Genomic DNA, 22,025 nt, shown 5'->3' on the forward strand with positions numbered 1-22,025 from the left:
CTAGAACATCAAAATAAAAGGGTTTTTTTGTTTTAAAGTATTAATTGAAAAGATGTCAGCAAAGGTTAAAAGAAAGTTCATTATTAAACATAAATCCGATGAGAAATTCAGATTTTTTATTGAATTGCATTTTGTTTATTTTCATTGAAATATCAAAAGAAATTGAGATGCATGAAGTAATAAAATATTAGTTCTGATAGGGCACATAATTACTTCATGCAACATTAAAATTTGAATATCTTTATTGTTAGCAGATATCATTATTTTAAAGGTTTGAGAAGACTGTTGCAACTATGATGAACTGTTGGGAACTTGGTGGCTAATGCAGGGTACTATCACCAACCTTTTTCAGTTGGTTAATATCTGATCAAAAATCAATTCTTTGGAAAATAAAATTGGCAGCAGTGTGATTTGAACCCACGCCTCCGAAGAGACTGGAGCCTACATCCAGCGCCTTAGACCGCTCGGCCATGCTACCACTGGCACACATGGAGTTCTTATCTCACAGATCTTTCATATAATTAAGATTGCTGCAAATTAAATGTTTAATTTTGTTTTAAAGCGACACTTGGAAAGAAGTGTCATGTTAAAAGTCTATGAAATGATAAACAATACGCTAATACAAGAATTCAATGAAAGGTAAAAACATCCTTGTTTTACTTGGTAATATTGATGAGAACTGATTTTTTAATTTTCTCAGTTACTTTTTGTTTGTTTTAACTGACATATTCAAAAATTGAGATGCTTGCTAGATGCATAATGTAGATCGCAGAGATATTGAAAGCCACTTTTTGAGAGCAACAATACAATTTAGATAGTTCTAAAAAAGGTTTGAGAAAACTATTAAAACCATGATAACTTGTTTTGAGTTACTGCATGTGACAGCTTATGGTGTGCTTCCACCAACCAAATTTAGCTTCTTTTATACCTTATCTACTTTAGGAATACACTTTGATATATATCACTGGATCTTCTCCTTGGAGAATAAATATGGCAGCAGTGGGATTTGATTCCAGCAGCTTGAATAGCTCTGTCATCCTACAACCTGCTGTACACTTTAAAATATTTTAACTCTCATATCTGGAATGTCATTCAAAACTTTACCCAAAGTCAGGAAAAGCAGAGATAAAATGTAAAAGAAGCCAGGTACATTTAACAAGTAATGATTATATTTCTCTTCAGATTTTCTTCATTTTGTGCAACTGATGTATCCAAATAACTTTGAAGTACTATTCAAATGCCTAAGATAGACAGCTGTGAGATTAAAATCCAGAAAGATAGGAAAGATAGAGAAATCAGAATATAAATCCATCAATTTATACCAATGAGTCACGTTGCCAACATTTCCATCTCTAATTGTATGATAAGACCACTCAGTAAATAAATATTAGTTATGATATTACTTCTAATTACTTCATGCCAACTTAATTTTGGCTCATCTTTACTCTTAGCAGATAACATTTTTAAAACGTTTGGGAAGTCTCTTGTAACAATGATGAACTGTTGAGTAGCTATAGGAATCTTCCACCAACCAACTTCAGTTGGGTAATATCCTATCTAATGGAAAAAAAGAATCACTTTGCCATCAATAACTGCCCTACTCTTTGTATAATAAAGATGGCAGTAGTGAGATTTGCACCCACGCCTCCAAAGAGACTGGAGCCTTAATCCAGCGCCTTAGACTGCTCGGCCATGATACCACATGTGCATGTTGTTAGGGTAGCTCACAGATCTAGAACATCAAGTTAAAAGGGTTTTTTTGTTTTAAAGTATTAATTGAAAAGATGTCAGAAAAGGTTAAAAGAAAGTTCATTATTAAACATAAATCCGATGAGAAATTCAGATTTTTTATTGAATTGCATTTTGTTTATTTTCATTGAAATAACAAAAGAAATTGAGATGCATGAAGTAATAAAATATTAGTTCTGATAGGGCACATAATTACTTCATGCAACATTAAAATTTGAATATCTTTATTGTTAGCAGATATCATTATTTTAAAGGTTTGAGAAGACTGTTGCAACTATGATGAACTGTTGGGAACTTGGTGGCTAATGCAGGGTACTATCACCAACCTTTTTCAGTAGGTTAATATCTGATCAAAAATCAATTCTTTGGAAAATAAGATTGGCAGCAGTGGAATTTGAACCCACACCTCCGAAGAGACTGGAGCCTACATCCAGCGCCCTAGACTGCTCGGCCATGCTACCACTGGCACACATGGAGTTCTTATCTCACAGATCTTTCATTTAATTAAGATTGCTGCAAATTAAATGTTTAATTTTGTTTTAAAGCGACACTTGGAAAGAAGTGTCATGTTAAAAGTCTATGAAATGATAAACAATACGCTAATACAAGAATTCAATGAAAGGTAAAAACATCCTTGTTTTACTTGGTAATATTGATGAGAACTGATTTTTAATTTTCTCAGTTACTTTTTGTTTGTTTTAACTGACATATTCAAAAATTGAGATGCTTGCTAGATGCATAATGTAGATCGCAGAGATATTCAAAGCCACTTTTTGAGAGCAACAATACAATTTAGATAGTTCTAAAAAAGGTTTGAGAAAACTATTAAAACCATGATAACTTGTTTTGAGTTACTGCATGTGACAGCTTATGGTGTGCTTCCACCAACCAAATTTAGCTTCTTTTATACCTTATCTACTTTAGGAATACACTTTGATATATATCACTGGATCTTCTCCTTGGAGAATAAATATGGCAGCAGTGGGATTTGATTCCAGCAGCTTGAATAGCTCTGTCATCCTACAACCTGCTGTACACTTTAAAATATTTTAACTCTCATATCTGGAATGTCATTCAAAACTTTACCCAAAGTCAGGAAAAGCTGAGATAAAATGTAAAAGAAGCCAGGTACATTTAACAAGTAATGATTATATTTGTCTTCAGATTTCCTTCATTTAGTGCAACTGATGTATCCAAATAACTTTGAAGTACTATTCAAATGCCTAAGATAGACAGCTGTGAGATTAAAATCCAGAAAGATAGGAAAGATAGAGAAAGCGGAATATAAATCCATCAATTTATCCCAATGAGTCACGTTGCCAACATTTCCATCTCTAATTGTATGATAAGACCACTCAGTAATTAAATATTAGTTATGATATTACTTCTAATTACTTCATGCCAACTTAATTTTGGCTCATCTTTACTCTTAGCAGATAACATTTTTAAAACGTTTGGGAAGTCTCTTGTAACAATGATGAACTGTTGAGTAGCTATAGGAATCTTCCACCAACCAACTTCAGTTGGGTAATATCCTATCTAATGGAAAAAAAGAATCACTTTGCCATCAATAACTGCCCTACTCTTTGTATAATAAAGATGGCAGTAGTGAGATTTGCACCCACGCCTCCAAAGAGACTGGAGCCTTAATCCAGCGCTTTAGACTGCTCGGCCATGCTACCACATGTGCATGTTGTTAGGGTAGCTCACAGATCTAGAACATCAAAATAAAAGGGTTTTTTTGTTTTAAAGTATTAATTGAAAAGATGTCAGCAAAGGTTAAAAGAAAGTTCATTATTAAACATAAATCCGATGAGAAATTCAGATTTTTTATTGAATTGCATTTTGTTTATTTTCATTGAAATAACAAAAGAAATTGAGATGCATGAAGTAATAAAATATTAGTTCTGATAGGGCACATAATTACTTCATGCAACATTAAAATTTGAATATCTTTATTGTTAGCAGATATCATTATTTTAAAGGTTTGAGAAGACTGTTGCAACTATGATGAACTGTTGGGAACTTGGTGGCTAATGCAGGGTACTATCACCAACCTTTTTCAGTTGGTTAATATCTGATCAAAAATCAATTCTTTGGAAAATAAAATTGGCAGCAGTGTGATTTGAACCCACGCCTCCGAAGAGACTGGAGCCTACATCCAGCGCCTTAGACCGCTCGGCCATGCTACCACTGGCACACATGGAGTTCTTATCTCACAGATCTTTCATATAATTAAGATTGCTGCAAATTAAATGTTTAATTTTGTTTTAAAGCGACACTTGGAAAGAAGTGTCATGTTAAAAGTCTATGAAATGATAAACAATACGCTAATACAAGAATTCAATGAAAGGTAAAAACATCCTTGTTTTACTTGGTAATATTGATGAGAACTGATTTTTTAATTTTCTCAGTTACTTTTTGTTTGTTTTAACTGACATATTCAAAAATTGAGATGCTTGCTAGATGCATAATGTAGATCGCAGAGATATTGAAAGCCACTTTTTGAGAGCAACAATACAATTTAGATAGTTCTAAAAAAGGTTTGAGAAAACTATTAAAACCATGATAACTTGTTTTGAGTTACTGCATGTGACAGCTTATGGTGTGCTTCCACCAACCAAATTTAGCTTCTTTTATACCTTATCTACTTTAGGAATACACTTTGATATATATCACTGGATCTTCTCCTTGGAGAATAAATATGGCAGCAGTGGGATTTGATTCCAGCAGCTTGAATAGCTCTGTCATCCTACAACCTGCTGTACACTTTAAAATATTTTAACTCTCATATCTGGAATGTCATTCAAAACTTTACCCAAAGTCAGGAAAAGCAGAGATAAAATGTAAAATAAGCCAGGTACATTTAACAAGTAATGATTATATTTGTCTTCAGATTTTCTTTATTTTGTGCAACTGATGTATCCAAATAACTTTGAAGTACTATTCAAATGCCTAAGATAGACAGCTGTGAGATTAAAATCCAGAAAGATAGGAAAGATAGAGAAATCAGAATATAAATCCATCAATTTATACCAATGAGTCACGTTGCCAACATTTCCATCTCTAATTGTATGATAAGACCACTCAGTAAATAAATATTAGTTATGATATTACTTCTAATTACTTCATGCCAACTTAATTTTGGCTCATCTTTACTCTTAGCAGATAACATTTTTAAAACGTTTGGGAAGTCTCTTGTAACAATGATGAACTGTTGAGTAGCTATAGGAATCTTCCACCAACCAACTTCAGTTGGGTAATATCCTATCTAATGGAAAAAAAGAATCACTTTGCCATCAATAACTGCCCTACTCTTTGTATAATAAAGATGGCAGTAGTGAGATTTGCACCCACGCCTCCAAAGAGACTGGAGCCTTAATCCAGCGCCTTAGACTGCTCGGCCATGATACCACATGTGCATGTTGTTAGGGTAGCTCACAGATCTAGAACATCAAGTTAAAAGGGTTTTTTTGTTTTAAAGTATTAATTGAAAAGATGTCAGAAAAGGTTAAAAGAAAGTTCATTATTAAACATAAATCCGATGAGAAATTCAGATTTTTTATTGAATTGCATTTTGTTTATTTTCATTGAAATAACAAAAGAAATTGAGATGCATGAAGTAATAAAATATTAGTTCTGATAGGGCACATAATTACTTCATGCAACATTAAAATTTGAATATCTTTATTGTTAGCAGATATCATTATTTTAAAGGTTTGAGAAGACTGTTGCAACTATGATGAACTGTTGGGAACTTGGTGGCTAATGCAGGGTACTATCACCAACCTTTTTCAGTAGGTTAATATCTGATCAAAAATCAATTCTTTGGAAAATAAGATTGGCAGCAGTGGAATTTGAACCCACACCTCCGAAGAGACTGGAGCCTACATCCAGCGCCCTAGACTGCTCGGCCATGCTACCACTGGCACACATGGAGTTCTTATCTCACAGATCTTTCATTTAATTAAGATTGCTGCAAATTAAATGTTTAATTTTGTTTTAAAGCGACACTTGGAAAGAAGTGTCATGTTAAAAGTCTATGAAATGATAAACAATACGCTAATACAAGAATTCAATGAAAGGTAAAAACATCCTTGTTTTACTTGGTAATATTGATGAGAACTGATTTTTTTATTTTCTCAGTTACTTTTTGTTTGTTTTAACTGACATATTCAAAAATTGAGATGCTTGCTAGATGCATAATGTAGATCGCAGAGATATTCAAAGCCACTTTTTGAGAGCAACAATACAATTTAGATAGTTCTAAAAAAGGTTTGAGAAAACTATTAAAACCATGATAACTTGTTTTGAGTTACTGCATGTGACAGCTTATGGTGTGCTTCCACCAACCAAATTTAGCTTCTTTTATACCTTATCTACTTTAGGAATACACTTTGATATATATCACTGGATCTTCTCCTTGGAGAATAAATATGGCAGCAGTGGGATTTGATTCCAGCAGCTTGAATAGCTCTGTCATCCTACAACCTGCTGTACACTTTAAAATATTTTAACTCTCATATCTGGAATGTCATTCAAAACTTTACCCAAAGTCAGGAAAAGCTGAGATAAAATGTAAAAGAAGCCAGGTACATTTAACAAGTAATGATTATATTTGTCTTCAGATTTCCTTCATTTAGTGCAACTGATGTATCCAAATAACTTTGAAGTACTATTCAAATGCCTAAGATAGACAGCTGTGAGATTAAAATCCAGAAAGATAGGAAAGATAGAGAAAGCGGAATATAAATCCATCAATTTATCCCAATGAGTCACGTTGCCAACATTTCCATCTCTAATTGTATGATAAGACCACTCAGTAATTAAATATTAGTTATGATATTACTTCTAATTACTTCATGCCAACTTAATTTTGGCTCATCTTTACTCTTAGCAGATAACATTTTTAAAACGTTTGGGAAGTCTCTTGTAACAATGATGAACTGTTGAGTAGCTATAGGAATCTTCCACCAACCAACTTCAGTTGGGTAATATCCTATCTAATGGAAAAAAAGAATCACTTTGCCATCAATAACTGCCCTACTCTTTGTATAATAAAGATGGCAGTAGTGAGATTTGCACCCACGCCTCCAAAGAGACTGGAGCCTTAATCCAGCGCTTTAGACTGCTCGGCCATGCTACCACATGTGCATGTTGTTAGGGTAGCTCACAGATCTAGAACATCAAAATAAAAGGGTTTTTTTGTTTTAAAGTATTAATTGAAAAGATGTCAGCAAAGGTTAAAAGAAAGTTCATTATTAAACATAAATCCGATGAGAAATTCAGATTTTTTATTGAATTGCATTTTGTTTATTTTCATTGAAATAACAAAAGAAATTGAGATGCATGAAGTAATAAAATATTAGTTCTGATAGGGCACATAATTACTTCATGCAACATTAAAATTTGAATATCTTTATTGTTAGCAGATATCATTATTTTAAAGGTTTGAGAAGACTGTTGCAACTATGATGAACTGTTGGGAACTTGGTGGCTAATGCAGGGTACTATCACCAACCTTTTTCAGTTGGTTAATATCTGATCAAAAATCAATTCTTTGGAAAATAAGATTGGCAGCAGTGGGATTTGAACCCACGCCTCCGAAGAGACTGGAGCCTACATCCAGCGCCTTAGACCGCTCGGCCATGCTACCACTGGCACACATGGAGTTCTTATCTCACAGATCTTTCATATAATTAAGATTGCTGCAAATTAAATGTTTAATTTTGTTTTAAAGCGACACTTGGAAAGAAGTGTCATGTTAAAAGTCTATGAAATGATAAACAATACGCTAATACAAGAATTCAATGAAAGGTAAAAACATCCTTGTTTTACTTGGTAATATTGATGAGAACTGATTTTTTAATTTTCTCAGTTACTTTTTGTTTGTTTTAACTGACATATTCAAAAATTGAGATGCTTGCTAGATGCATAATGTAGATCGCAGAGATATTGAAAGCCACTTTTTGAGAGCAACAATACAATTTAGATAGTTCTAAAAAAGGTTTGAGAAAACTATTAAAACCATGATAACTTGTTTTGAGTTACTGCATGTGACAGCTTATGGTGTGCTTCCACCAACCAAATTTAGCTTCTTTTATACCTTATCTACTTTAGGAATACACTTTGATATATATCACTGGATCTTCTCCTTGGAGAATAAATATGGCAGCAGTGGGATTTGATTCCAGCAGCTTGAATAGCTCTGTCATCCTACAACCTGCTGTACACTTTAAAATATTTTAACTCTCATATCTGGAATGTCATTCAAAACTTTACCCAAAGTCAGGAAAAGCAGAGATAAAATGTAAAAGAAGCCAGGTACATTTAACAAGTAATGATTATATTTGTCTTCAGATTTTCTTTATTTTGTGCAACTGATGTATCCAAATAACTTTGAAGTACTATTCAAATGCCTAAGATAGACAGCTGTGAGATTAAAATCCAGAAAGATAGGAAAGATAGAGAAATCAGAATATAAATCCATCAATTTATACCAATGAGTCACGTTGCCAACATTTCCATCTCTAATTGTATGATAAGACCACTCAGTAAATAAATATTAGTTATGATATTACTTCTAATTACTTCATGCCAACTTAATTTTGGCTCATCTTTACTCTTAGCAGATAACATTTTTAAAACGTTTGGGAAGTCTCTTGTAACAATGATGAACTGTTGAGTAGCTATAGGAATCTTCCACCAACCAACTTCAGTTGGGTAATATCCTATCTAATGGAAAAAAAGAATCACTTTGCCATCAATAACTGCCCTACTCTTTGTATAATAAAGATGGCAGTAGTGAGATTTGCACCCACGCCTCCAAAGAGACTGGAGCCTTAATCCAGCGCCTTAGACTGCTCGGCCATGATACCACATGTGCATGTTGTTAGGGTAGCTCACAGATCTAGAACATCAAGTTAAAAGGGTTTTTTTGATTTAAAGTATTAATTGAAAAGATGTCAGAAAAGGTTAAAAGAAAGTTCATTATTAAACATAAATCCGATGAGAAATTCAGATTTTTTATTGAATTGCATTTTGTTTATTTTCATTGAAATAACAAAAGAAATTGAGATGCATGAAGTAATAAAATATTAGTTCTGATAGGGCACATAATTACTTCATGCAACATTAAAATTTGAATATCTTTATTGTTAGCAGATATCATTATTTTAAAGGTTTGAGAAGACTGTTGCAACTATGATGAACTGTTGGGAACTTGGTGGCTAATGCAGGGTACTATCACCAACCTTTTTCAGTAGGTTAATATCTGATCAAAAATCAATTCTTTGGAAAATAAGATTGGCAGCAGTGGAATTTGAACCCACACCTCCGAAGAGACTGGAGCCTACATCCAGCGCCCTAGACTGCTCGGCCATGCTGCCACTGGCACACATGGAGTTCTTATCTCACAGATCTTTCATTTAATTAAGATTGCTGCAAATTAAATGTTTAATTTTGTTTTAAAGCGACACTTGGAAAGAAGTGTCATGTTAAAAGTCTATGAAATGATAAACAATACGCTAATACAAGAATTCAATGAAAGGTAAAAACATCCTTGTTTTACTTGGTAATATTGATGAGAACTGATTTTTTAATTTTCTCAGTTACTTTTTGTTTGTTTTAACTGACATATTCAAAAATTGAGATGCTTGCTAGATGCATAATGTAGATCGCAGAGATATTCAAAGCCACTTTTTGAGAGCAACAATACAATTTAGATAGTTCTAAAAAAGGTTTGAGAAAACTATTAAAACCATGATAACTTGTTTTGAGTTACTGCATGTGACAGCTTATGGTGTGCTTCCACCAACCAAATTTAGCTTCTTTTATACCTTATCTACTTTAGGAATACACTTTGATATATATCACTGGATCTTCTCCTTGGAGAATAAATATGGCAGCAGTGGGATTTGATTCCAGCAGCTTGAATAGCTCTGTCATCCTACAACCTGCTGTACACTTTAAAATATTTTAACTCTCATATCTGGAATGTCATTCAAAACTTTACCCAAAGTCAGGAAAAGCTGAGATAAAATGTAAAAGAAGCCAGGTACATTTAACAAGTAATGATTATATTTGTCTCCAGATTTCCTTCATTTAGTGCAACTGATGTATCCAAATAACTTTGAAGTACTATTCAAATGCCTAAGATAGACAGCTGTGAGATTAAAATCCAGAAAGATAGGAAAGATAGAGAAAGCGGAATATAAATCCATCAATTTATCCCAATGAGTCACGTTGCCAACATTTCCATCTCTAATTGTATGATAAGACCACTCAGTAATTAAATATTAGTTATGATATTACTTCTAATTACTTCATGCCAACTTAATTTTGGCTCATCTTTACTCTTAGCAGATAACACTTTTAAAACGTTTGGGAAGTCTCTTGTAACAATGATGAACTGTTGAGTAGCTATAGGAATCTTCCACCAACCAACTTCAGTTGGGTAATATCCTATCTAATGGAAAAAAAGAATCACTTTGCCATCAATAACTGCCCTACTCTTTGTATAATAAAGATGGCAGTAGTGAGATTTGCACCCACGCCTCCAAAGAGACTGGAGCCTTAATCCAGCGCTTTAGACTGCTCGGCCATGCTACCACATGTGCATGTTGTTAGGGTAGCTCACAGATCTAGAACATCAAAATAAAAGGGTTTTTTTGTTTTAAAGTATTAATTGAAAAGATGTCAGCAAAGGTTAAAAGAAAGTTCATTATTAAACATAAATCCGATGAGAAATTCAGATTTTTTATTGAATTGCATTTTGTTTATTTTCATTGAAATAACAAAAGAAATTGAGATGCATGAAGTAATAAAATATTAGTTCTGATAGGGCACATAATTACTTCATGCAAAATTAAAATTTGAATATCTTTATTGTTAGCAGATATCATTATTTTAAAGGTTTGAGAAGACTGTTGCAACTATGATGAACTGTTGGGAACTTGGTGGCTAATGCAGGGTACTATCACCAACCTTTTTCAGTTGGTTAATATCTGATCAAAAATCAATTCTTTGGAAAATAAAATTGGCAGCAGTGTGATTTGAACCCACGCCTCCGAAGAGACTGGAGCCTACATCCAGCGCCTTAGACCGCTCGGCCATGCTACCACTGGCACACATGGAGTTCTTATCTCACAGATCTTTCATATAATTAAGATTGCTGCAAATTAAATGTTTAATTTTGTTTTAAAGCGACACTTGGAAAGAAGTGTCATGTTAAAAGTCTATGAAATGATAAACAATACGCTAATACAAGAATTCAATGAAAGGTAAAAACATCCTTGTTTTACTTGGTAATATTGATGAGAACTGATTTTTTAATTTTCTCAGTTACTTTTTGTTTGTTTTAACTGACATATTCAAAAATTGAGATGCTTGCTAGATGCATAATGTAGATCGCAGAGATATTGAAAGCCACTTTTTGAGAGCAACAATACAATTTAGATAGTTCTAAAAAAGGTTTGAGAAAACTATTAAAACCATGATAACTTGTTTTGAGTTACTGCATGTGACAGCTTATGGTGTGCTTCCACCAACCAAATTTAGCTTCTTTTATACCTTATCTACTTTAGGAATACACTTTGATATATATCACTGGATCTTCTCCTTGGAGAATAAATATGGCAGCAGTGGGATTTGATTCCAGCAGCTTGAATAGCTCTGTCATCCTACAACCTGCTGTACACTTTAAAATATTTTAACTCTCATATCTGGAATGTCATTCAAAACTTTACCCAAAGTCAGGTAAAGCAGAGATAAAATGTAAAAGAAGCCAGGTACATTTAACAAGTAATGATTATATTTGTCTTCAGATTTTCTTTATTTTGTGCAACTGATGTATCCAAATAACTTTGAAGTACTATTCAAATGCCTAAGATAGACAGCTGTGAGATTAAAATCCAGAAAGATAGGAAAGATAGAGAAATCAGAATATAAATCCATCAATTTATACCAATGAGTCACGTTGCCAACATTTCCATCTCTAATTGTATGATAAGACCACTCAGTAAATAAATATTAGTTATGATATTACTTCTAATTACTTCATGCCAACTTAATTTTGGCTCATCTTTACTCTTAGCAGATAACATTTTTAAAACGTTTGGGAAGTCTCTTGTAACAATGATGAACTGTTGAGTAGCTATAGGAATCTTCCACCAACCAACTTCAGTTGGGTAATATCCTATCTAATGGAAAAAAAGAATCACTTTGCCATCAATAACTGCCCTACTCTTTGTATAATAAAGATGGCAGTAGTGAGATTTGCACCCATGCCTCCAAAGAGACTGGAGCCTTAATCCAGCGCCTTAGACTGCTCGGCCATGATACCACATGTGCATGTTGTTAGGGTAGCTCACAGATCTAGAACATCAAGTTAAAAGGTTTTTTTTGTTTTAAAGTATTAATTGAAAAGATGTCAGAAAAGGTTAAAAGAAAGTTCATTATTAAACATAAATCCGATGAGAAATTCAGATTTTTTATTGAATTGCATTTTGTTTATTTTCATTGAAATAACAAAAGAAATTGAGATGCATGAAGTAATAAAATATTAGTTCTGATAGGGCACATAATTACTTCATGCAACATTAAAATTTGAATATCTTTATTGTTAGCAGATATCATTATTTTAAAGGTTTGAGAAGACTGTTGCAACTATGATGAACTGTTGGGAACTTGGTGGCTAATGCAGGGTACTATCACCAACCTTTTTCAGTAGGTTAATATCTGATCAAAAATCAATTCTTTGGAAAATAAGATTGGCAGCAGTGGAATTTGAACCCACACCTCCGAAGAGACTGGAGCCTACATCCAGCGCCCTAGACTGCTCGGCCATGCTGCCACTGGCACACATGGAGTTCTTATCTCACAGATCTTTCATTTAATTAAGATTGCTGCAAATTAAATGTTTAATTTTGTTTTAAAGCGACACTTGGAAAGAAGTGTCATGTTAAAAGTCTATGAAATGATAAACAATACGCTAATACAAGAATTCAATGAAAGGTAAAAACATCCTTGTTTTACTTGGTAATATTGATGAGAACTGATTTTTTAATTTTCTCAGTTACTTTTTGTTTGTTTTAACTGACATATTCAAAAATTGAGATGCTTGCTAGATGCATAATGTAGATCGCAGAGATATTCAAAGCCACTTTTTGAGAGCAACAATACAATTTAGATAGTTCTAAAAAAGGTTTGAGAAAACTATTAAAACCATGATAACTTGTTTTGAGTTACTGCATGTGACAGCTTATGGTGTGCTTCCACCAACCAAATTTAGCTTCTTTTATACCTTATCTACTTTAGGAATACACTTTGATATATATCACTGGATCTTCTCCTTGGAGAATAAATATGGCAGCAGTGGGATTTGATTCCAGCAGCTTGAATAGCTCTGTCATCCTACAACCTGCTGTACACTTTAAAATATTTTAACTCTCATATCTGGAATGTCATTCAAAACTTTACCCAAAGTCAGGAAAAGCTGAGATAAAATGTAAAAGAAGCCAGGTACATTTAACAAGTAATGATTATATTTGTCTTCAGATTTCCTTCATTTAGTGCAACTGATGTATCCAAATAACTTTGAAGTACTATTCAAATGCCTAAGATAGACAGCTGTGAGATTAAAATCCAGAAAGATAGGAAAGATAGAGAAAGCGGAATATAAATCCATCAATTTATCCCAATGAGTCACGTTGCCAACATTTCCATCTCTAATTGTATGATAAGACCACTCAGTAATTAAATATTAGTTATGATATTACTTCTAATTACTTCATGCCAACTTAATTTTGGCTCATCTTTACTCTTAGCAGATAACACTTTTAAAACGTTTGGGAAGTCTCTTGTAACAATGATGAACTGTTGAGTAGCTATAGGAATCTTCCACCAACCAACTTCAGTTGGGTAATATCCTATCTAATGGAAAAAAAGAATCACTTTGCCATCAATAACTGCCCTACTCTTTGTATAATAAAGATGGCAGTAGTGAGATTTGCACCCACGCCTCCAAAGAGACTGGAGCCTTAATCCAGCGCTTTAGACTGCTCGGCCATGCTACCACATGTGCATGTTGTTAGGGTAGCTCACAGATCTAGAACATCAAAATAAAAGGGTTTTTTTGTTTTAAAGTATTAATTGAAAAGATGTCAGCAAAGGTTAAAAGAAAGTTCATTATTAAACATAAATCCGATGAGAAATTCAGATTTTTTATTGAATTGCATTTTGTTTATTTTCATTGAAATAACAAAAGAAATTGAGATGCATGAAGTAATAAAATATTAGTTCTGATAGGGCACATAATTACTTCATGCAAAATTAAAATTTGAATATCTTTATTGTTAGCAGATATCATTATTTTAAAGGTTTGAGAAGACTGTTGCAACTATGATGAACTGTTGGGAACTTGGTGGCTAATGCAGGGTACTATCACCAACCTTTTTCAGTTGGTTAATATCTGATCAAAAATCAATTCTTTGGAAAATAAAATTGGCAGCAGTGTGATTTGAACCCACGCCTCCGAAGAGACTGGAGCCTACATCCAGCGCCTTAGACCGCTCGGCCATGCTACCACTGGCACACATGGAGTTCTTATCTCACAGATCTTTCATATAATTAAGATTGCTGCAAATTAAATGTTTAATTTTGTTTTAAAGCGACACTTGGAAAGAAGTGTCATGTTAAAAGTCTATGAAATGATAAACAATACGCTAATACAAGAATTCAATGAAAGGTAAAAACATCCTTGTTTTACTTGGTAATATTGATGAGAACTGATTTTTTAATTTTCTCAGTTACTTTTTGTTTGTTTTAACTGACATATTCAAAAATTGAGATGCTTGCTAGATGCATAATGTAGATCGCAGAGATATTGAAAGCCACTTTTTGAGAGCAACAATACAATTTAGATAGTTCTAAAAAAGGTTTGAGAAAACTATTAAAACCATGATAACTTGTTTTGAGTTACTGCATGTGACAGCTTATGGTGTGCTTCCACCAACCAAATTTAGCTTCTTTTATACCTTATCTACTTTAGGAATACACTTTGATATATATCACTGGATCTTCTCCTTGGAGAATAAATATGGCAGCAGTGGGATTTGATTCCAGCAGCTTGAATAGCTCTGTCATCCTACAACCTGCTGTACACTTTAAAATATTTTAACTCTCATATCTGGAATGTCATTCAAAACTTTACCCAAAGTCAGGTAAAGCAGAGATAAAATGTAAAAGAAGCCAGGTACATTTAACAAGTAATGATTATATTTGTCTTCAGATTTTCTTTATTTTGTGCAACTGATGTATCCAAATAACTTTGAAGTACTATTCAAATGCCTAAGATAGACAGCTGTGAGATTAAAATCCAGAAAGATAGGAAAGATAGAGAAATCAGAATATAAATCCATCAATTTATACCAATGAGTCACGTTGCCAACATTTCCATCTCTAATTGTATGATAAGACCACTCAGTAAATAAATATTAGTTATGATATTACTTCTAATTACTTCATGCCAACTTAATTTTGGCTCATCTTTACTCTTAGCAGATAACATTTTTAAAACGTTTGGGAAGTCTCTTGTAACAATGATGAACTGTTGAGTAGCTATAGGAATCTTCCACCAACCAACTTCAGTTGGGTAATATCCTATCTAATGGAAAAAAAGAATCACTTTGCCATCAATAACTGCCCTACTCTTTGTATAATAAAGATGGCAGTAGTGAGATTTGCACCCATGCCTCCAAAGAGACTGGAGCCTTAATCCAGCGCCTTAGACTGCTCGGCCATGATACCACATGTGCATGTTGTTAGGGTAGCTCACAGATCTAGAACATCAAGTTAAAAGGTTTTTTTTGTTTTAAAGTATTAATTGAAAAGATGTCAGAAAAGGTTAAAAGAAAGTTCATTATTAAACATAAATCCGATGAGAAATTCAGATTTTTTATTGAATTGCATTTTGTTTATTTTCATTGAAATAACAAAAGAAATTGAGATGCATGAAGTAATAAAATATTAGTTCTGATAGGGCACATAATTACTTCATGCAACATTAAAATTTGAATATCTTTATTGTTAGCAGATATCATTATTTTAAAGGTTTGAGAAGACTGTTGCAACTATGATGAACTGTTGGGAACTTGGTGGCTAATGCAGGGTACTATCACCAACCTTTTTCAGTAGGTTAATATCTGATCAAAAATCAATTCTTTGGAAAATAAGATTGGCAGCAGTGGAATTTGAACCCACACCTCCGAAGAGACTGGAGCCTACATCCAGCGCCTTAGACCGCTCGGCCATGCTACCACTGGCACACATGGAGTTCTTATCTCACAGATCTTTCATATAATTAAGATTGCTGCAAATTAAATGTTTAATTTTGTTTTAAAGCGACACTTGGAAAGAAGTGTCATGTTAAAAGTCTATGAAATGATAAACAATACGCTAATACAAGAATTCAATGAAAGGTAAAAACATCCTTGTTTTACTTGGTAATATTGATGAGAACTGATTTTTTAATTTTCTCAGTTACTTTTTGTTTGTTTTAACTGACATATTCAAAAATTGAGATGCTTGCTAGATGCATAATGTAGATCGCAGAGATATTGAAAGCCACTTTTTGAGAGCAACAATACAATTTAGATAGTTCTAAAAAAGGTTTGAGAAAACTATTAAAACCATGATAACTTGTTTTGAGTTACTGCATGTGACAGCTTATGGTGTGCTTCCACCAACCAAATTTAGCTTCTTTTATACCTTATCTACTTTAGGAATACACTTTGATATATATCACTGGATCTTCTCCTTGGAGAATAAATATGGCAGCAGTGGGATTTGATTCCAGCAGCTTGAATAGCTCTGTCATCCTACAACCTGCTGTACACTTTAAAATATTTTAACTCTCATATCTGGAATGTCATTCAAAACTTTACCCAAAGTCAGGAAAAGCAGAGATAAAATGTAAAAGAAGCCAGGTACATTTAACAAGTAATGATTATATTTGTCTTCAGATTTTCTTTATTTTGTGCAACTGATGTATCCAAATAACTTTGAAGTACTATTCAAATGCCTAAGATAGACAGCTGTGAGATTAAAATCCAGAAAGATAGGAAAGATAGAGAAATCAGAATATAAATCCATCAATTTATACCAATGAGTCACGTTGCCAACATTTCCATCTCTAATTGTATGATAAGACCACTCAGTAAATAAATATTAGTTATGATATTACTTCTAATTACTTCATGCCAACTTAATTTTGGCTCATCTTTACTCTTAGCAGATAACATTTTTAAAACGTTTGGGAAGTCTCTTGTAACAATGATGAACTGTTGAGTAGCTATAGGAATCTTCCACCAACCAACTTCAGTTGGGTAATATCCTATCTAATGGAAAAAAAGAATCACTTTGCCATCAATAACTGCCCTACTCTTTGTATAATAAAGATGGCAGTAGTGAGATTTGCACCCACGCCTCCAAAGAGACTGGAGCCTTAATCCAGCGCCTTAGACTGCTCGGCCATGATACCACATGTGCATGTTGTTAGGGTAGCTCACAGATCTAGAACATCAAGTTAAAAGGGTTTTTTTGTTTTAAAGTATTAATTGAAAAGATGTCAGAAAAGGTTAAAAGAAAGTTCATTATTAAACATAAATCCGATGAGAAATTCAGATTTTTTATTGAATTGCATTTTGTTTATTTTCATTGAAATAACAAAAGAAATTGAGATGCATGAAGTAATAAAATATTAGTTCTGATAGGGCACATAATTACTTCATGCAACATTAAAATTTGAATATCTTTATTGTTAGCAGATATCATTATTTTAAAGGTTTGAGAAGACTGTTGCAACTATGATGAACTGTTGGGAACTTGGTGGCTAATGCAGGGTACTATCACCAACCTTTTTCAGTAGGTTAATATCTGATCAAAAATCAATTCTTTGGAAAATAAGATTGGCAGCAGTGGAATTTGAACCCACACCTCCGAAGAGACTGGAGCCTACATCCAGCGCCCTAGACTGCTCGGCCATGCTACCACTGGCACACATGGAGTTCTTATCTCACAGATCTTTCATTTAATTAAGATTGCTGCAAATTAAATGTTTAATTTTGTTTTAAAGCGACACTTGGAAAGAAGTGTCATGTTAAAAGTCTATGAAATGATAAACAATACGCTAATACAAGAATTCAATGAAAGGTAAAAACATCCTTGTTTTACTTGGTAATATTGATGAGAACTGATTTTTTAATTTTCTCAGTTACTTTTTGTTTGTTTTAACTGACATATTCAAAAATTGAGATGCTTGCTAGATGCATAATGTAGATCGCAGAGATATTGAAAGCCACTTTTTGAGAGCAACAATACAATTTAGATAGTTCTAAAAAAGGTTTGAGAAAACTATTAAAACCATGATAACTTGTTTTGAGTTACTGCATGTGACAGCTTATGGTGTGCTTCCACCAACCAAATTTAGCTTCTTTTATACCTTATCTACTTTAGGAATACACTTTGATATATATCACTGGATCTTCTCCTTGGAGAATAAATATGGCAGCAGTGGGATTTGATTCCAGCAGCTTGAATAGCTCTGTCATCCTACAACCTGCTGTACACTTTAAAATATTTTAACTCTCATATCTGGAATGTCATTCAAAACTTTACCCAAAGTCAGGAAAAGCTGAGATAAAATGTAAAAGAAGCCAGGTACATTTAACAAGTAATGATTATATTTGTCTTCAGATTTCCTTCATTTAGTGCAACTGATGTATCCAAATAACTTTGAAGTACTATTCAAATGCCTAAGATAGACAGCTGTGAGATTAAAATCCAGAAAGATAGGAAAGATAGAGAAAGCGAAATATAAATCCATCAATTTATCCCAATGAGTCACGTTGCCAACATTTCCATCTCTAATTGTATGATAAGACCACTCAGTAATTAAATATTAGTTATGATATTACTTCTAATTACTTCATGCCAACTTAATTTTGGCTCATCTTTACTCTTAGCAGATAACATTTTTAAAACGTTTGGGAAGTCTCTTGTAACAATGATGAACTGTTGAGTAGCTATAGGAATCTTCCACCAACCAACTTCAGTTGGGTAATATCCTATCTAATGGAAAAAAAGAATCACTTTGCCATCAATAACTGCCCTACTCTTTGTATAATAAAGATGGCAGTAGTGAGATTTGCACCCACGCCTCCAAAGAGACTGGAGCCTTAATCCAGCGCTTTAGACTGCTCGGCCATGCTACCACATGTGCATGTTGTTAGGGTAGCTCACAGATCTAGAACATCAAAATAAAAGGGTTTTTTTGTTTTAAAGTATTAATTGAAAAGATGTCAGCAAAGGTTAAAAGAAAGTTCATTATTAAACATAAATCCGATGAGAAATTCAGATTTTTTATTGAATTGCATTTTGTTTATTTTCATTGAAATAACAAAAGAAATTGAGATGCATGAAGTAATAAAATATTAGTTCTGATAGGGCACATAATTACTTCATGCAACATTAAAATTTGAATATCTTTATTGTTAGCAGATATCATTATTTTAAAGGTTTGAGAAGACTGTTGCAACTATGATGAACTGTTGGGAACTTGGTGGCTAATGCAGGGTACTATCACCAACCTTTTTCAGTAGGTTAATATCTGATCAAAAATCAATTCTTTGGAAAATAAGATTGGCAGCAGTGGAATTTGAACCCACACCTCCGAAGAGACTGGAGCCTACATCCAGCGCCCTAGACTGCTCGGCCATGCTACCACTGGCACACATGGAGTTCTTATCTCACAGATCTTTCATTTAATTAAGATTGCTGCAAATTAAATGTTTAATTTTGTTTTAAAGCGACACTTGGAAAGAAGTGTCATGTTAAAAGTCTATGAAATGATAAACAATACGCTAATACAAGAATTCAATGAAAGGTAAAAACATCCTTGTTTTACTTGGTAATATTGATGAGAACTGATTTTTTAATTTTCTCAGTTACTTTTTGTTTGTTTTAACTGACATATTCAAAAATTGAGATGCTTGCTAGATGCATAATGTAGATCGCAGAGATATTGAAAGCCACTTTTTGAGAGCAACAATACAATTTAGATAGTTCTAAAAAAGGTTTGAGAAAACTATTAAAACCATGATAACTTGTTTTGAGTTACTGCATGTGACAGCTTATGGTGTGCTTCCACCAACCAAATTTAGCTTCTTTTATACCTTATCTACTTTAGGAATACACTTTGATATATATCACTGGATCTTCTCCTTGGAGAATAAATATGGCAGCAGTGGGATTTGATTCCAGCAGCTTGAATAGCTCTGTCATCCTACAACCTGCTGTACACTTTAAAATATTTTAACTCTCATATCTGGAATGTCATTCAAAACTTTACCCAAAGTCAGGAAAAGCTGAGATAAAATGTAAAAGAAGCCAGGTACATTTAACAAGTAATGATTATATTTGTCTTCAGATTTCCTTCATTTAGTGCAACTGATGTATCCAAATAACTTTGAAGTACTATTCAAATGCCTAAGATAGACAGCTGTGAGATTAAAATCCAGAAAGATAGGAAAGATAGAGAAAGCGAAATATAAATCCATCAATTTATCCCAATGAGTCACGTTGCCAACATTTCCATCTCTAATTGTATGATAAGACCACTCAGTAATTAAATATTAGTTATGATATTACTTCTAATTACTTCATGCCAACTTAATTTTGGCTCATCTTTACTCTTAGCAGATAACATTTTTAAAACGTTTGGGAAGTCTCTTGTAACAATGATGAACTGTTGAGTAGCTATAGGAATCTTCCACCAACCAACTTCAGTTGGGTAATATCCTATCTAATGGAAAAAAAGAATCACTTTGCCATCAATAACTGCCCTACTCTTTGTATAATAAAGATGGCAGTAGTGAGATTTGCACCCACGCCTCCAAAGAGACTGGAGCCTTAATCCAGCGCTTTAGACTGCTCGGCCATGCTACCACATGTGCATGTTGTTAGGGTAGCTCACAGATCTAGAACATCAAAATAAAAGGGTTTTTTTGTTTTAAAGTATTAATTGAAAAGATGTCAGCAAAGGTTAAAAGAAAGTTCATTATTAAACATAAATCCGATGAGAAATTCAGATTTTTTATTGAATTGCATTTTGTTTATTTTCATTGAAATAACAAAAGAAATTGAGATGCATGAAGTAATAAAATATTAGTTCTGATAGGGCACATAATTACTTCATGCAACATTAAAATTTGAATATCTTTATTGTTAGCAGATATCATTATTTTAAAGGTTTGAGAAGACTGTTGCAACTATGATGAACTGTTGGGAACTTGGTGGCTAATGCAGGGTACTATCACCAACCTTTTTCAGTTGGTTAATATCTGATCAAAAATCAATTCTTTGGAAAATAAAATTGGCAGCAGTGTGATTTGAACCCACGCCTCCGAAGAGACTGGAGCCTACATCCAGCGCCTTAGACCGCTCGGCCATGCTACCACTGGCACACATGCAGTTCTTATCTCACAGATCTTTCATATAATTAAGATTGCTGCAAATTAAATGTTTAATTTTGTTTTAAAGCGACACTTGGAAAGAAGTGTCATGTTAAAAGTCTATGAAATGATAAACAATACGCTAATACAAGAATTCAATGAAAGGTAAAAACATCCTTGTTTTACTTGGTAATATTGATGAGAACTGATTTTTTAATTTTCTCAGTTACTTTTTGTTTGTTTTAACTGACATATTCAAAAATTGAGATGCTTGCTAGATGCATAATGTAGATCGCAGAGATATTGAAAGCCACTTTTTGAGAGCAACAATACAATTTAGATAGTTCTAAAAAAGGTTTGAGAAAACTATTAAAACCATGATAACTTGTTTTGAGTTACTGCATGTGACAGCTTATGGTGTGCTTCCACCAACCAAATTTAGCTTCTTTTATACCTTATCTACTTTAGGAATACACTTTGATATATATCACTGGATCTTCTCCTTGGAGAATAAATATGGCAGCAGTGGGATTTGATTCCAGCAGCTTGAATAGCTCTGTCATCCTACAACCTGCTGTACACTTTAAAATATTTTAACTCTCATATCTGGAATGTCATTCAAAACTTTACCCAAAGTCAGGAAAAGCAGAGATAAAATGTAAAAGAAGCCAGGTACATTTAACAAGTAATGATTATATTTGTCTTCAGATTTTCTTTATTTTGTGCAACTGATGTATCCAAATAACTTTGAAGTACTATTCAAATGCC

At 33.3% G+C, this 22,025-nt stretch overlaps 6 non-coding genes across 6 annotated transcripts; all 6 read right to left on the reverse strand.

Annotated features, from left to right (window-relative positions):
* Positions 1 to 396: 396 nt before the first annotated feature.
* Positions 397 to 478, reverse strand: TRNAL-UAG (transfer RNA leucine (anticodon UAG)). Its single transcript has one exon. It is a non-coding gene; the product is annotated as a tRNA-Leu (tRNA).
* A 3,381-nt stretch (positions 479 to 3,859) lies between these two features.
* TRNAL-UAG (transfer RNA leucine (anticodon UAG)) lies at positions 3,860 to 3,941 on the reverse strand. Its single transcript has one exon. It is a non-coding gene; the product is annotated as a tRNA-Leu (tRNA).
* A 3,382-nt stretch (positions 3,942 to 7,323) lies between these two features.
* TRNAL-UAG (transfer RNA leucine (anticodon UAG)) lies at positions 7,324 to 7,405 on the reverse strand. Its single transcript has one exon. It is a non-coding gene; the product is annotated as a tRNA-Leu (tRNA).
* A 3,382-nt stretch (positions 7,406 to 10,787) lies between these two features.
* Positions 10,788 to 10,869, reverse strand: TRNAL-UAG (transfer RNA leucine (anticodon UAG)). Its single transcript has one exon. It is a non-coding gene; the product is annotated as a tRNA-Leu (tRNA).
* A 3,382-nt stretch (positions 10,870 to 14,251) lies between these two features.
* Positions 14,252 to 14,333, reverse strand: TRNAL-UAG (transfer RNA leucine (anticodon UAG)). The gene has a single exon. It is a non-coding gene; the product is annotated as a tRNA-Leu (tRNA).
* A 6,846-nt stretch (positions 14,334 to 21,179) lies between these two features.
* Positions 21,180 to 21,261, reverse strand: TRNAL-UAG (transfer RNA leucine (anticodon UAG)). The gene has a single exon. It is a non-coding gene; the product is annotated as a tRNA-Leu (tRNA).
* Between the last annotated feature and the right edge of the window lie 764 nt (positions 21,262 to 22,025).

This window comes from Taudactylus pleione, unplaced genomic scaffold (genome assembly GCF_031769625.1).
Source record: "Taudactylus pleione unplaced genomic scaffold, aTauple2 ptg000016l, whole genome shotgun sequence".
Classification (NCBI taxonomy): domain Eukaryota; kingdom Metazoa; phylum Chordata; class Amphibia; order Anura; family Myobatrachidae; genus Taudactylus; species Taudactylus pleione.